At 44.3% G+C, this 12,838-nt stretch overlaps 1 protein-coding gene across 1 annotated transcript in view; it reads left to right on the forward strand.

Annotated features, from left to right (window-relative positions):
- The first annotated feature begins 3,949 nt into the window (after positions 1 to 3,949).
- LOC124798739 overlaps positions 3,950 to 12,838 on the forward strand; it is an 84,731-nt gene continuing 75,842 nt past the window's right edge. Inside the window, exon 1 of the mRNA XM_047262270.1 lies at positions 3,950 to 4,108. The gene's annotated coding sequence lies outside the window, so the exon portion shown is untranslated. The remainder of the gene's footprint in view (positions 4,109 to 12,838) is intronic.

Below are 12,838 nucleotides of genomic sequence, written 5' to 3' on the forward strand. Positions count from 1 at the left end.
CAGAGTTTATAAGAAACGCCCCCCCCCCCAAAAAAAAAAGGAAACGAGACGAATTTTATTTATTCTGACACATCCTCAGTAAGTACGTTGCCTTTGTTTTGGAGAACCTTATCAACTATAGAAGAATGGTAGCCATTTTTTGAGGCAATCTGGCACAGTTTATGAGTAGCAAAACCATGGGCCCAACACTTCGGCCGCCGGCAAGGTGTTCATGCTGTCACAATGCAGCAACTAGATTTAGCTGCTTCAGGGAAACCTCTACCGACCTTCGCTTGTCACCGGTTGCTATTGACGCAAAGGGAAACTTTTAGTTTACGTGGGTACATTAAAATTTGTACAGCAACTTTCTATCTCCATACACGTATGACATGGGTGGGCAACTGGCGGGCCTGCGACTGATTTCAGCCCGGCATGCGAAACGAATTCGGGGGAGAGAGCGTGAGGACCTCGCCTTGTACAACGCCGTGGACACATGTTCTTTTATTTCCTTCGATTTGCGGCTCGTCTCGGGTTTGCAGCTCATGACGCAGACTAGTGAAAGTTTTGTCGACTCCTCTAAAAAGTAAAGTTACGTAATAAATTATTAGTGTGTTTGCAATTACGTGTCTGCAGTTCTGGTGCACATTGAAATCCCCGCTCCAGTATCGTAGCACACCGACAGAGGAGCCAAAACAAAATGGCGGGACACGTGGATAAAGTTTCTTTAGTCTCCTCTGTCTACGTGCAACGGTACAATGGGGTGAAGATTTCAGCGTATACCTGCAAATAAACAAAAAATTTATTCTGAGGAATACCACTTCATCTACATCTACATCTACATGGATACTCTGGAAATCACATTTAAGTGCCTGGCAGAGGGTTCATCGAACCACTTTCACAATTCTCTATTATTCCAGTCTCGTAAAGCGCGCGGAAATCTTTCCGTACGAGCTCTGATTTCCCTTATTTTATCGTGGTGATCGTTCCTCCCTATGTAGGTCGGTGTCAACAAAATATTTTCGCATTCGGAGAAGAAAGTTGGTGATTGGAATTTCGTGAGAAGACTCCGTTGCAACGAAAATGGCCTTTCTTTTAATGATGTCCAGCCCAAATCCTGTATCATTTCTGTGACACTCTCGCCCATATTTCGCGATAATCCAAAACGTGCTACCTTTTTTGAACTTCTTCGATGTACTCCGTCAGTCCTATCTGGTAAGGATCCCAAACGGTGCAGCAGTGTTCTAAAAGAGGACGATCAAGCGTAGTGTAGGCAGTCTCGTTAGTAGGTCTGTTACATTTTCTAAGTGTCCTGCCAATAAAACGCAGTATTTGGTTAGCCATCACCACAACATTTTCTATGTGTTCCAGTTTAAGTTGTTATTACCGTGTCTGACTTTTGTCCAGCGTAGTGCAGCAACTCGACGTGACATGGACTCAACAAGTCGTTGGAAGTCCCCTCCTGAAATATTTAGCCATGATGTCTCTATAGCCGTTCGTAACTGCGGAAGTGTTACCGGTGCAGGATTTTGTGCACGAAGTAACCTTTCCATTAATTCCCGTGTATGGTGATCTGGGTGTTCGAGTCATTCGCTAGCAATGTCCAGATGCCTTTCAAACAAATGTGAACAATTGTGGCCCGGTGCCACATTGCATTGTCATCCATAAAAATTCCATGAATGGCTGCAAATGGTCTCCAGGTAGCTGAACATAACCATTTCCCGTCAATGGCTGGTTCAGTTGGACTAGAGTACCCAGTCCATTCCTTGTAATCACAGCCCACACTATTGTGGAGGTGCCAACAGCTTGCACAGTGTCTTGTTGACAACTTGAGTCCATGGCTTCGTGAGGTCTGCGCCTACTCGAACCCCACTACTAGCCCTTATCGACTGAAATCGAGACTCATCTGACCAGGCCACGGTTTTCCAATAGTCTAGGGTCCAACAGATATGGTCACGATTCCGGGAGAGGCGCTACAGGCGATGTCGTGCTGTTAGCAAAGGCACTCGCGTCAGTCATTTGCTGTCATAGACCATTAACGCCAGATTTCGCCTCATCGTTGTAACGGATACGTTCATTGTACCTCCCACACTGATTTCCGTGGTTATTTCACGCACAGTCGCTAGTCTGTTGGCACTGACAGGTCTACGCAAACGCCGCACTCTCGATCGTTAAGTGAAGGCCGGCGGCCACTTCGTTGTCTGTGGTGAGAGGCAATGCCTAAAATTTGGTATTCTCGGCAACTCTTGGCACTGTGGATGTCTCGACATTGAATTCCGTGACGATTTCCGAGATGGAACGTCCCATGCGTCTAGCTCTAACTACCATCCCTTCTGTTAAACGCCATCGGTAATAATCACGTCGGACACCTATTCACCTGAATCACCCGAGTACAAACGACAGCTCCGCCAATACACTGCCTTTTTACACCTTGAGTGCGAGATGCTACCACCATCTGTATATGTGCATACTGCGAGCACATGGCTTTTGTCAAGACAGTGTATCCAACTAAGGTACGAGCATATGGGATTGGTTCCCAAATATGCGAGTGGCTCGAAGACTTCTTAAGTAATAGAACCCAGTACATTGTCCTCGATGGTGAGTGTTCATCGGAGGTGAGGGTATCATCTGGAATGCCCCAGGGACGTGTGGTGCCGGCCGCTGTGGTCGAGCGGTTCTAGGCGCTTAAGTCCGGAAACGCGCTGCTGCTACGGTCGCAGGTTCGAATCCTGCCTCGGGCGTGGATGTGTGTGGTGTCCGTAGGTTAGTTAGGTTTAAGTAGTTATAAGTCTAGGGGACTGATGACCTCAGATGTTAAGTCCCATAGTGCTCAGAGCCATTTGACCCATTTTTTGAAGTGTGGTAGGTCCGCTGTTGTTTTCTATCTACATAAATGATCTTTTGGATAGGGTGGATAGCAATGTGCGGCTGTTTGCTGATGATGATGTGGTGTACGGGAAGGTGTCGTCGTTGAGTGACTGTAGGAGGATACAAGATGATTTGGACAGGATTTGTGATTGGTGTAAAAAATGGCAGCTAACTCTAATTATAGATAAATGTAAATTAATGCAGATGAATAGGAAAAAGAATCCCGTAATGTTTTAATACTCCATTAGTAGTGTAGCGCTCGACACATCACGTCGATTAAATATTTGGCTGTAACATTACAGAGCGATATGAAGTGGGACAAGCATGTAATGGCAGTTGTGGGGAAGGCGGATAGTCGTCTTCGGTTCATTGGTAGAATTTTGGGAAGATGTGGTTCATCTGTAAAGGAGACCGCTTGTAAAACACTAATACGTCCTATTCTTGAGTACTGCTCGAGCGTTTGGGATCCCTATCAGGTCGGATTGAGAGAGGACATAGAAGCAATTCAGAGGCGGGCTGCTAGGTTTGTTACTGGTAGGTTTGATCATCACGCGAGTGTTACGGAAATGCTTCAGGAACTCGGGTGGGAGTCTCTGGAGGAAAGAAGGCGTTCTTTTCGTGAATCGCTACCGAGGAAATTTAGAGAACCAGCATTTGAGGCTGACTGCAGTACAGTTTTACTGCCGCCAACTTATATTTCGCGGAAAGACCACAAAGATAAGATAAGAGAGATTAGGGCTCGTGCAGAGGCATATAGGCAGTCGTTTTTCCCTCGTTCTGTTTGGGAGTGGAACAGGGAGAGAAGATGCTAGTTGTGGTACGAGGTACCCTCCGCCACGCACCGTATGGTGGATTGCGGAATATGTATCTAGATGTCGATGTACTTGTTCCAGTGTGACCAACTTGCGCTCTGCAGCGTCGTCTGGCTGTCCTGACAGTAGTGGCTGAGGCGGACGTAGCAGAAGTTGCGGCGAGTCTGAGCGCCAAAGCGGAAACTCGGCACGCGTCCACCGCGGACGCTACAGAGGACGGCCCTCTGCATGACGTTATCGGGAAGTAGCCTGGAGAGGCGTTTAACAGTGTGATTGGTGAGCGACGTTGCTGCCCCCTTTACAGTTAGTGCTCGTACTCGCTCATGCAGGAAGGCTCAGCTCTCGCTACGCCACACTTTGCCACCGGCGGCCTCCGCGCTTGTCTCCAGGGAGCTCCTGGCTACCTCGCCTGCTCCCGTCAGAGCCTCCGTCTCCGCCACCGCCACTGCAAAGTAAGTCGCGCACAAGGCAGCGACGCGCGCGCTTCTTGTGATGGTCTGAGGTCATCGCGACCCAGCAGCTGCTGATAGCACAGACGGCCGGCTGAGTTTTTCCTCTGCTGTGCGTCCTTGGCTACTGTTTTTCTGCTGCTAGTGTTACGAATACTGGTAATTATAAGGCGGCGGCACAACGACTTATTTCTTTCTTTCTGCATAACAATGTGAGACGTGACTGTCATACCTTAAAACTGGGAAACTGTATTACACATTCAAAAATTTGTGTAACGTAATCTTTTAAAATAAGCATGTATTGCGAAATTTAATTTCCACCTAAAGGGCATTTTCTAAATTTTATTGTTTAATTTCGATGGCAATAAAGTTTTTTTGTGTGCAGTGAAATATTTAGATTTGTAATATTAGTTGTACAAAGTGCCCCCTCCCCCTTCCCCTAGCCCCACAGCTCGGGACAAGATTGTGACATGAAGTCTAAAACAGGGAAAGTAGATTTAAATTAATCTGCCACATGCATGAGCTGATCTACCGATTCTTTACGACACGCATTTATGAGCTCGTTAGAAATTACCCAGTTTTATGAGTTTTGTTTCACCTACTCACAGAAAATATACGTCACAAATTTTGACAGTTTGGCGGGATTTATTTTAAAAATTTTCTGAAATCCAAATGATTATAGGCCTACCACCATTGAATCATTGATAGGAAGAAATGTCCTCAACTGCATTAAACGAGGTAAGAAAACAAAATATTACACACTGATTTAAGTATCAGTTCAGTGGAACTGCATGAAAAAAAGACACACATCATAACACATTTAATGCAATATTCCCCAAGTAACGTAATTAGTTCATACTGTGTGACACTTTCTTCCAAGTTTAGTAGTATGAGAAAATACAAACTACTGACATTTAATACAATATTTTGATCAAATGTATCTTGTATATACATTGAAAAATAAACCTTTAACTTTTCTACTAAACCATTCAAAACTTTCCCTAATTTCACTAACGAGGCTTGATGTGCTGCCACGAAGTTACCCCTATAACAAAAGGCATTTGCTTTCTTCGCTCACCAGTGGTTGAACAAATGGTTCAGATGGCTTTGAGCACTATCGGACTCAACATCTGACGTCATCAGTCCCCTAAACTGAACTAACCTAAGGACATCACACACAGCCATGCCCGAAGCAGGATTCGAACCTGCGACCGTAGCGGTCGCGTGGTTGCAGACTGAAGCGCCTAGAACCGCTCGGCAAAAGTGGCTGAACAAAATTATAGTAAAATTTAACTCTTATACAGGCTCAGTCAGCTGTTCAAAGCTATCGACAGTAGAAGGAAGTTTCCGAGAAAACCGCAAACATGTTTTTCACCTATAAACTGGGCTTGTGACCAGTCAAGTGTGTTCATGTGCTTGTAGTTACCACCTCTACTGGCGGCATTATGGAAGAACACACTGTAGCAGAGCTATCTGTTGAATGTTACGGCGACCTACAGTGCATAAGAAGATATAGATTGTCAGAAAGTAGTACCTCAGTCACGAAGTTGCCCAGTTTTATGTTAAGTTTGTCGTGCTGGGTCTGGTTTCTCTGTTTAACTATAATATTTTTTTCTTATTGAAGTTCTCACCTATTTAATATACAATTAACATTTCAGTCGGTGATAGTTTTGATGCTGTCGTGGTAATCACTGATAGGTTGAAATTGTGTCGAACTGGGGCTCAAAACTCGACCAGCGTTTTTCATTTGTTTTCCGCAGAACAGCGAGTCCAGCTCCAGGACACGGTTTTAATCCGTCAGAGAGATAGTATTAATAACTTGAAGGTATGCTAAAACGTGAATAAAATTTCATTTGCGCATTATAGTACGTTGTACACATACTGCAAGCGAGAATAGAGACCATCTTGATGGTAACGAATGTCATCTTCGGTAGCGACCTGATGATGATGATGATCGTTGGTGTGTGGTCATCGATCCCTTCGAAGACAGAATAATCAAAAACAGTCGACGATGCATAGGAAACAGATTGCTGGTAATGAATAGGAGAATAACTAGCTACAGTTACGATTTACTCGATAAGGAATAGGTCTGATGATGTCGAAATTAGTCGAGGGATATCGCTGGTCGCGCTATTCAACTCCATGGCCGAGGTTGCTCACGCATCCCCATGCGGTGGTGCTCGACACAGATGTAGCCAGTTCTAAATATGGCAGGGGAAAAACTTCCACCACCAGTGTTTAGCCTGAAACAGGAGCAGGAGGGGTGGTGGTTATGCCGACTCCGTGATCACCAGTCCGAGCGCCAATGTCCTGGATAAATTCCAGACCTCCCACAATATATCACGAAATGAGGGAGTCGGTGCTGCCGAATGGGGCTTTAAGTACAGTGGATCCCTTGAGCTGCACAAGAAGCTATGCTGAAAGTGGCTAATTAATTTTTGTTGTTGTATGGTTGTTGTTGTTGTTGTTGTTGTTGTCTACAGTCCTGAGATTGGTTTGATGCAGCTCTCCATGCTACTCTATCCTGTGGAAGCTTCCTAATCTCCCAGTACTTACTGCAACCTACATCCTTCTGAATCTGCTTAGTCTATTCATCTCTTGGTCTCCCTCTACGATTTTTACCCTCCACGCTGCCCTCCAATGCTAAATTTGTGAGCCCTTGATGCCTCAGAACATGTCCTACCAACCGATCCCTTCTTCTCGTCAAGTTCTGCCACAAACTGTTGTATGGTAATGTATAGTTATATTTACTGGTATTTTGTATGTGTAGTAATGTGAAGTTAAACTCGTGATAAAGAAACAGTTAAGTTCGTATTTAAGCTAGTAATTAATCTCGTAATTCGTGAAAAGTGATCAGCAATGCAAAAGCTAATCAGAAATGCAACAACAAATTATGTACTACAATGCTCGTGACGAGAGTACAGTCTGTTCTGTTAAATTAAACTGTCCTGTTAAAAATAACACAAGCAATCTGACTGCGAGAAAAATATGAAACATAAATAATTACCAAAAATGCCCTACCTGTAAAGTATGTCACTTTTTAAATGTTTATTGTATCACACGTAAACAATAAATGGTCTACCTGTTTGCGCAATGAATAAATGCTGTGCTGCTGCTATCTCCAAACTATTGCAGCAGCTGCTGCTATGCTAGTTAAAAAATAAAACTTCAAACTACCAGCAACGCATTATGCAATGCGTGCGTGAAACTGTAGACACATCCAAAAAACTTCTTTGCTAATAAATCTCATTACTGCAGTGATTACTGTCAATTGGAATTCTGTTACTGAGAACCTTGGGAAAGCAAATTATATATGTGAAACTTGAAATAAAGAGACGAATGCTGATTGATGGAAAAACAATAAAGTAACTGTATTAACAGAACCTTACATCACTAAGATGAGATATTTTAACACTTGAAATATTAAAAATTTAATTTACATGAATAAGGAAAAACCTGAACAAAATCTCTTTACTTTCTTACAAACACGTATGCTATCCACCTTTGAAGAACAATCAGTAAATCACACATTGTTATATTATCATAAAACTCTGCAGCTCTAAATGCCTGACCAAATTAGGTATTATGCTTTGATGTCTCGAAAAATGCGCTAATATAGTACCTTTTGAGGTCTTCTGAATGAAATTACAAGATATCTCTCCATAAATGAAAAATAATATAAAAAATTATTGCTGGCACATAGCACGGCCTAAACACATCATCACAAGATGCAACTCTAATCCTCCTATCTCTCTCTCTCTCTCTCTCTCTCTCTCTCTCTCTCTCTCTCTCTCCAACACTGCAGTCCACTCACAAGCAAAGGCTCTACTAACAGTCTCTCGCAGTGCAACCGTTACAATGTGCCAGCACTGTGTTTTTCTCCCACGTATATTAGAAACATGATACCACACTACATGCACACTCAGGGTCACCCACCGCCAACACTACTACGTAAGTCTATCTCTCTCTTTCTCTCTTTGACTGCCAGGACTAGATGAGCCCCGATAATGATTTACTCGACAGGTCGCTATTATTCGAGTAATACTAGTCACTAACAGAACATCCTTATTAGACGCCCTTCCGTAATGATCCTATCAATGAGTAATGTCACAGGATACTGCTGGTTATACAGATCATACTAGAGGAACTCCCTTAACGATTCTCTCTGCGGTGGACAGGTCTGTAGATACGTACTTATTCGAGTGATATTGCCGGTAAAGTATGCCGTATGAGATGGGTTTCCATCATGATCATTGGACAGTAGCTCTGTGATTGTGGCCGCTTTGCGAGTGGACTAGTAGTGTGTGCGATGTATTACGCTAGAGCTGTGAGTACGGGCACTGCCCAGCTTGGACATAATATCTCTGTGATGTCAAAGAGAAGACAACAGAGTGGGCCGACCGACGTACTTTGTGTATCCCGCACTGTTCATCAGGGCTGTTGCATCTTCGTAAGCTATGTCTCGCAACACTGTGATGTCTAGGACTTGTCCTGTATGTCGTTTCCTAACATACTACAAAAATTTGCGCTCCGCTAGTCGAATTTGGGCTTGGAAAGACCATAAGTGAACTCGTGGCAGAATGTTCTCCATTAGCAAAGACGAATCAGAGCTATTAGTGAATCTGTATACCGTTATAGTCCGAAATCAGGAGGACGAGCATGTAGGGGAGATGGGGAAATCCCAGTCATACAGACAATGCTATCCACTTGATATCGTAATAAAAAATTCGCTCTGAATCGCTCTGGTTGGTGCTGCCAGCTACAGAACAACAGTAGGAACTAACTCAACTCTGTGAACCATTGTCTGCTGGTGCCACTTAGAAGCAAGACAATTCTTAAAGGTTTCAGCAATTTTCATATAATTGTACCTGTGTGATTTAACTGAGGTAAGTGTGAGTGTTCTTACTAGTTTTGTAGAATACTTGTCATACATAACTCTACTACATATAGGAGATCAATGTGACAGAGTAATTTGTAATCTGAACTGCAATGTTTCGACTAATTTGTAATATATACACTCCTGGAAATGGAAAATAGAACACATTGACACCGGTGTGTCAGACCCACCATACTTGCTCCGGACACTGCGAGAGGGCTGTACAAGCAATGATCACACGCACGGCACAGCGGACACACCAGGAACCGTGTTGTTGGCCGTCGAATGGCGCTAGCTGCGCAGCATTTGTGCACCGCCGCCGTCAGTGTCAGCCAGTTTGCCGTGGCATACGGAGCTCCATCGCAGTCTTTAACACTGGTAGCATGCCGCGACAGCGTGGACGTGAACCGTATGTGCAGTTTATGGACTTTGAGCGAGGGCGTATAGTGGGCATGCGGGAGGCCGGGTGGACGTACCGCCGAATTGCTCAACACGTGGGGCGTGAGGTCTCCACAGTACATCGATGTTGTCGCCAGTGGTCGGCGGAAGGTGCACGTGCCCGTCGACCTGGGACCGGACCGCAGCGACGCACGGATGCACGCCAAGACCGTAGGATCCTACGCAGTGCCGTAGGGGACCGCACCGCCACTTCCCAGCAAATTAGGGACACTGTTGCTCCTGGGGTATCGGCGAGGACCATTCGCAACCGTCTCCATGAAGCTGGGCTACGGTCCCGCACACCGTTAGGCCGTCTTCCGCTCACGCCCCAACATCGTGCAGCCCGCCTCCAGTGGTGTCGCGACAGGCGTGAATGGAGGGACGAATGGAGACGTGTCGTCTTCAGCGATGAGAGTCGCTTCTGCCTTGGTGCCAATGATGGTCGTATGCGTGTTTGGCGCCGTGCAGGTGAGCGCCACAATCAGGACTGCATACGACCGAGGCACACAGGGCCAACACCCGGCATCATGGTGTGGGGAGCGATCTCCTACACTGGCCGTACACCACTGGTGATCGTCGAGGGGACACTGAATAGTGCACGGTACATCCAAACCGTCATCGAACCCATCGTTCTACCATTCCTAGACCGGCAAGGGAACTTGCTGTTCCAACAGGACAATGCACGTCCGCATGTATCCCGTGCCACCCAACGTGCTCTAGAAGGTGTAAGTCAACTACCCTGGCCAGCAAGATCTCCGGATCTGTCCCCCATTGAGCATGTTTGGGACTGGATGAAGCGTCGTCTCACGCGGTCTGCACGTCCAGCACGAACGCTGGTCCAACTAAGGCGCCAGGTGGAAATGGCATGGCAAGCCGTTCCACAGGACTATATCCAGCATCTCTATGATCGTCTCCATGGGAGAATAGCAGCCTGCATTGCTGCGAAAGGTGGATATACACTGTACTAGTGCCGACATAGTGCATGCTCTGTTGCCTGTGTCTATGTGCCTGTGGTTCTGTCAGTGTGATCATGTGATGTATCTGACCCCAGGAATGTGTCAATAAAGTTTCCCCTTCCTGGGACAATGAATTCACGGTGTTCTTATTTCAATTTCCAGGAGTGTATAATGACTTGTAGGCGGAGATTATGGCGGCCAACATGACCAGCATTGCCCCACATAATAATAATTTTGATTTTACTCTCAATTAGGTGGCGAGAAATTGTAAAAGAATTTCCAGTAAGGCCACGTGAACACAAGAGCAGCTGCAAGATGCACTCTCCAGGAGAGGATAAAGAAGGTAATGGAGTAGGCCCCTAGAATGGGTCGCAAATTCTCTAAATCTTAGAACAGCTGCATATGAATTTTCAGAAAGGAACATAATAATTTCAACTCGGTTGTGCGTCTGGCTGTTAGAAGTTAGTGAGAGAGTTTTCTGAAGAGGAATACCACCATTTCTGTTAGGAAATTATCGTGAGCCGGATTTGAGGAAGATTTAAGGAAGAATTAAGGAAGAAATGTCCACATTCTATGATCTTCTGGGTGAAACATCCAGCAACTCAAATAACACTCAGGATGCAACAGCTTACAGCAAAAGAAACTGATCTGCAGATATATCTCTAATTTGAGGTGCTAGCAACACCCCGAGGAATAGAAAATGACAGAAACGGCAGCACTCTCTAATCCTGAGACCTCAATGAAGAAAATATTGAAAAAAAAAGGGCAAAGTAGACGCGAAAGGTAGACAAAGAGAAATAGAAGGCTTTACAGAAGAGGAAACCAGTCGTTCACAATAAAATAGTAGGTCTTAGGAAGAATATAGCTGATGCATTTCGTGATACTGCATCGGAGGCTGACACTGACAGTCTGTGCAATGACAATTCGGACGACAACATTAAAATTGGAAGGGAAAACTGTTTAGTTTGTGTAGACTATAGAAAGGAGGACGAAATATGGTACTAGTTTACAATCTGTTGTTTATGGGAACATTCAGATGAACTAGACTACTGTAAGTGTGATTTTTTTGTATAGACAACTGCAGTGTAAGTAGGAAACAGTCACTGATTCATATTTCGCCATTCTATTATTTTTGTTAGTTTCATATTCCTTAGATTCCATAGTATTTAGTATAAATATGATTGTGCACGCATTCTTCTCGATTTGAGAGTTGGTTTCTTACATTTGTATTTTTAGATGTTTGCGACCATGTAACATTTATTCCTTAAACTTAATTCTATAAAGATTTCTCTGACCGTTACTAACCCCATCTGTGCGTATTGCCGGTCAAAGCAGTATTTTAATTTGATTCACTTTGTGCACGAGAGATGATACATAACAGTGCAGAGCAGTATTTTTACTAAATTTATATATTTAAACGAATATAAACAGGCCATTTAATAAATAAGCATTCAAGATTTTGATATTCTAATTTTGACTCGTCCTTAAGTGACTGCCCCCCCCCCCCCCCCATCTCACCTCGGATCACCTTCAGCAGTAGCAACACTTGTACACAGCAGACTCATCATGTCCATCCTGTTGGGCAGTTTTTATTTGAACGGTTTACTAACCTCCCACAGACTTGCAGTACCATCATAATGAAATGTAGCTGTCTGTCAGGATTGTGTTCGCTTTCCTCTTTGGAACGTTCACTAAGAGGGTTACACTTTTTGGGTTCAGAGTTTCCGTGCTCAGTACCTGGCTTCCACTATGCCAACAGCACGGCAACTGGCTTAATAGCCTCAACCGGTGCCCCACGCGGATAAGGCTTTTGCACACGACCGTTTTAGAGCTACGTGTTTGTCATTTCCGCTGTTGTACTTGCACCCTGAGTTTATATTTAACAATATAAGTTCAAAAGCTCAGTAATTTCAACTAAAGTTTAAGGCCAGTCTGAAGAAATGAGAAAAGTGAAAAATAAGAAGCGGTGAATTGTAGCTGTGTTACAAGAAGCTCCTAGAAGCCTGTGAGCCGTCGGCTGTCCTTAACTATGCCAGTGTGATTATATTTAGGTCTACACACATTTTTATGCGATAAGATGGAACAGTAAACATAAACTCGAATTTAGTAGTGTTTCCTTATGGCTTCTTATCGTTCTGACTCATATCTTGGGTTGCGTCATCAGACTTTGGTAATTTTGCAGTTCTGGGATGGAATCTACACAGTGGAAAAAAAACTGAGTGAAGTGTATTTCCCTAAAAGGAGACGCATCGAACAACAGTGTTTTTTTTTTACCTAAAAAGATACTGTATGCCGCTGCCAGCCCGGGTCGTGTTCTCCTTGCCCTCGCAGTTAACGCTATATTTGTAACGTGTAAGTGTTTTTAATGCTTCTTATGAACATTTCAAACGTTTCTTTGCTCTTCTTCTTAGAGAAGATGTTTTGCTATTCTGCTGATGCATTCGGAATGTTATGAAACACCTT

The sequence above is a fragment of the Schistocerca piceifrons genome, chromosome 1, assembly GCF_021461385.2.
Source record: "Schistocerca piceifrons isolate TAMUIC-IGC-003096 chromosome 1, iqSchPice1.1, whole genome shotgun sequence".
NCBI lineage: Eukaryota > Metazoa > Arthropoda > Insecta > Orthoptera > Acrididae > Schistocerca > Schistocerca piceifrons.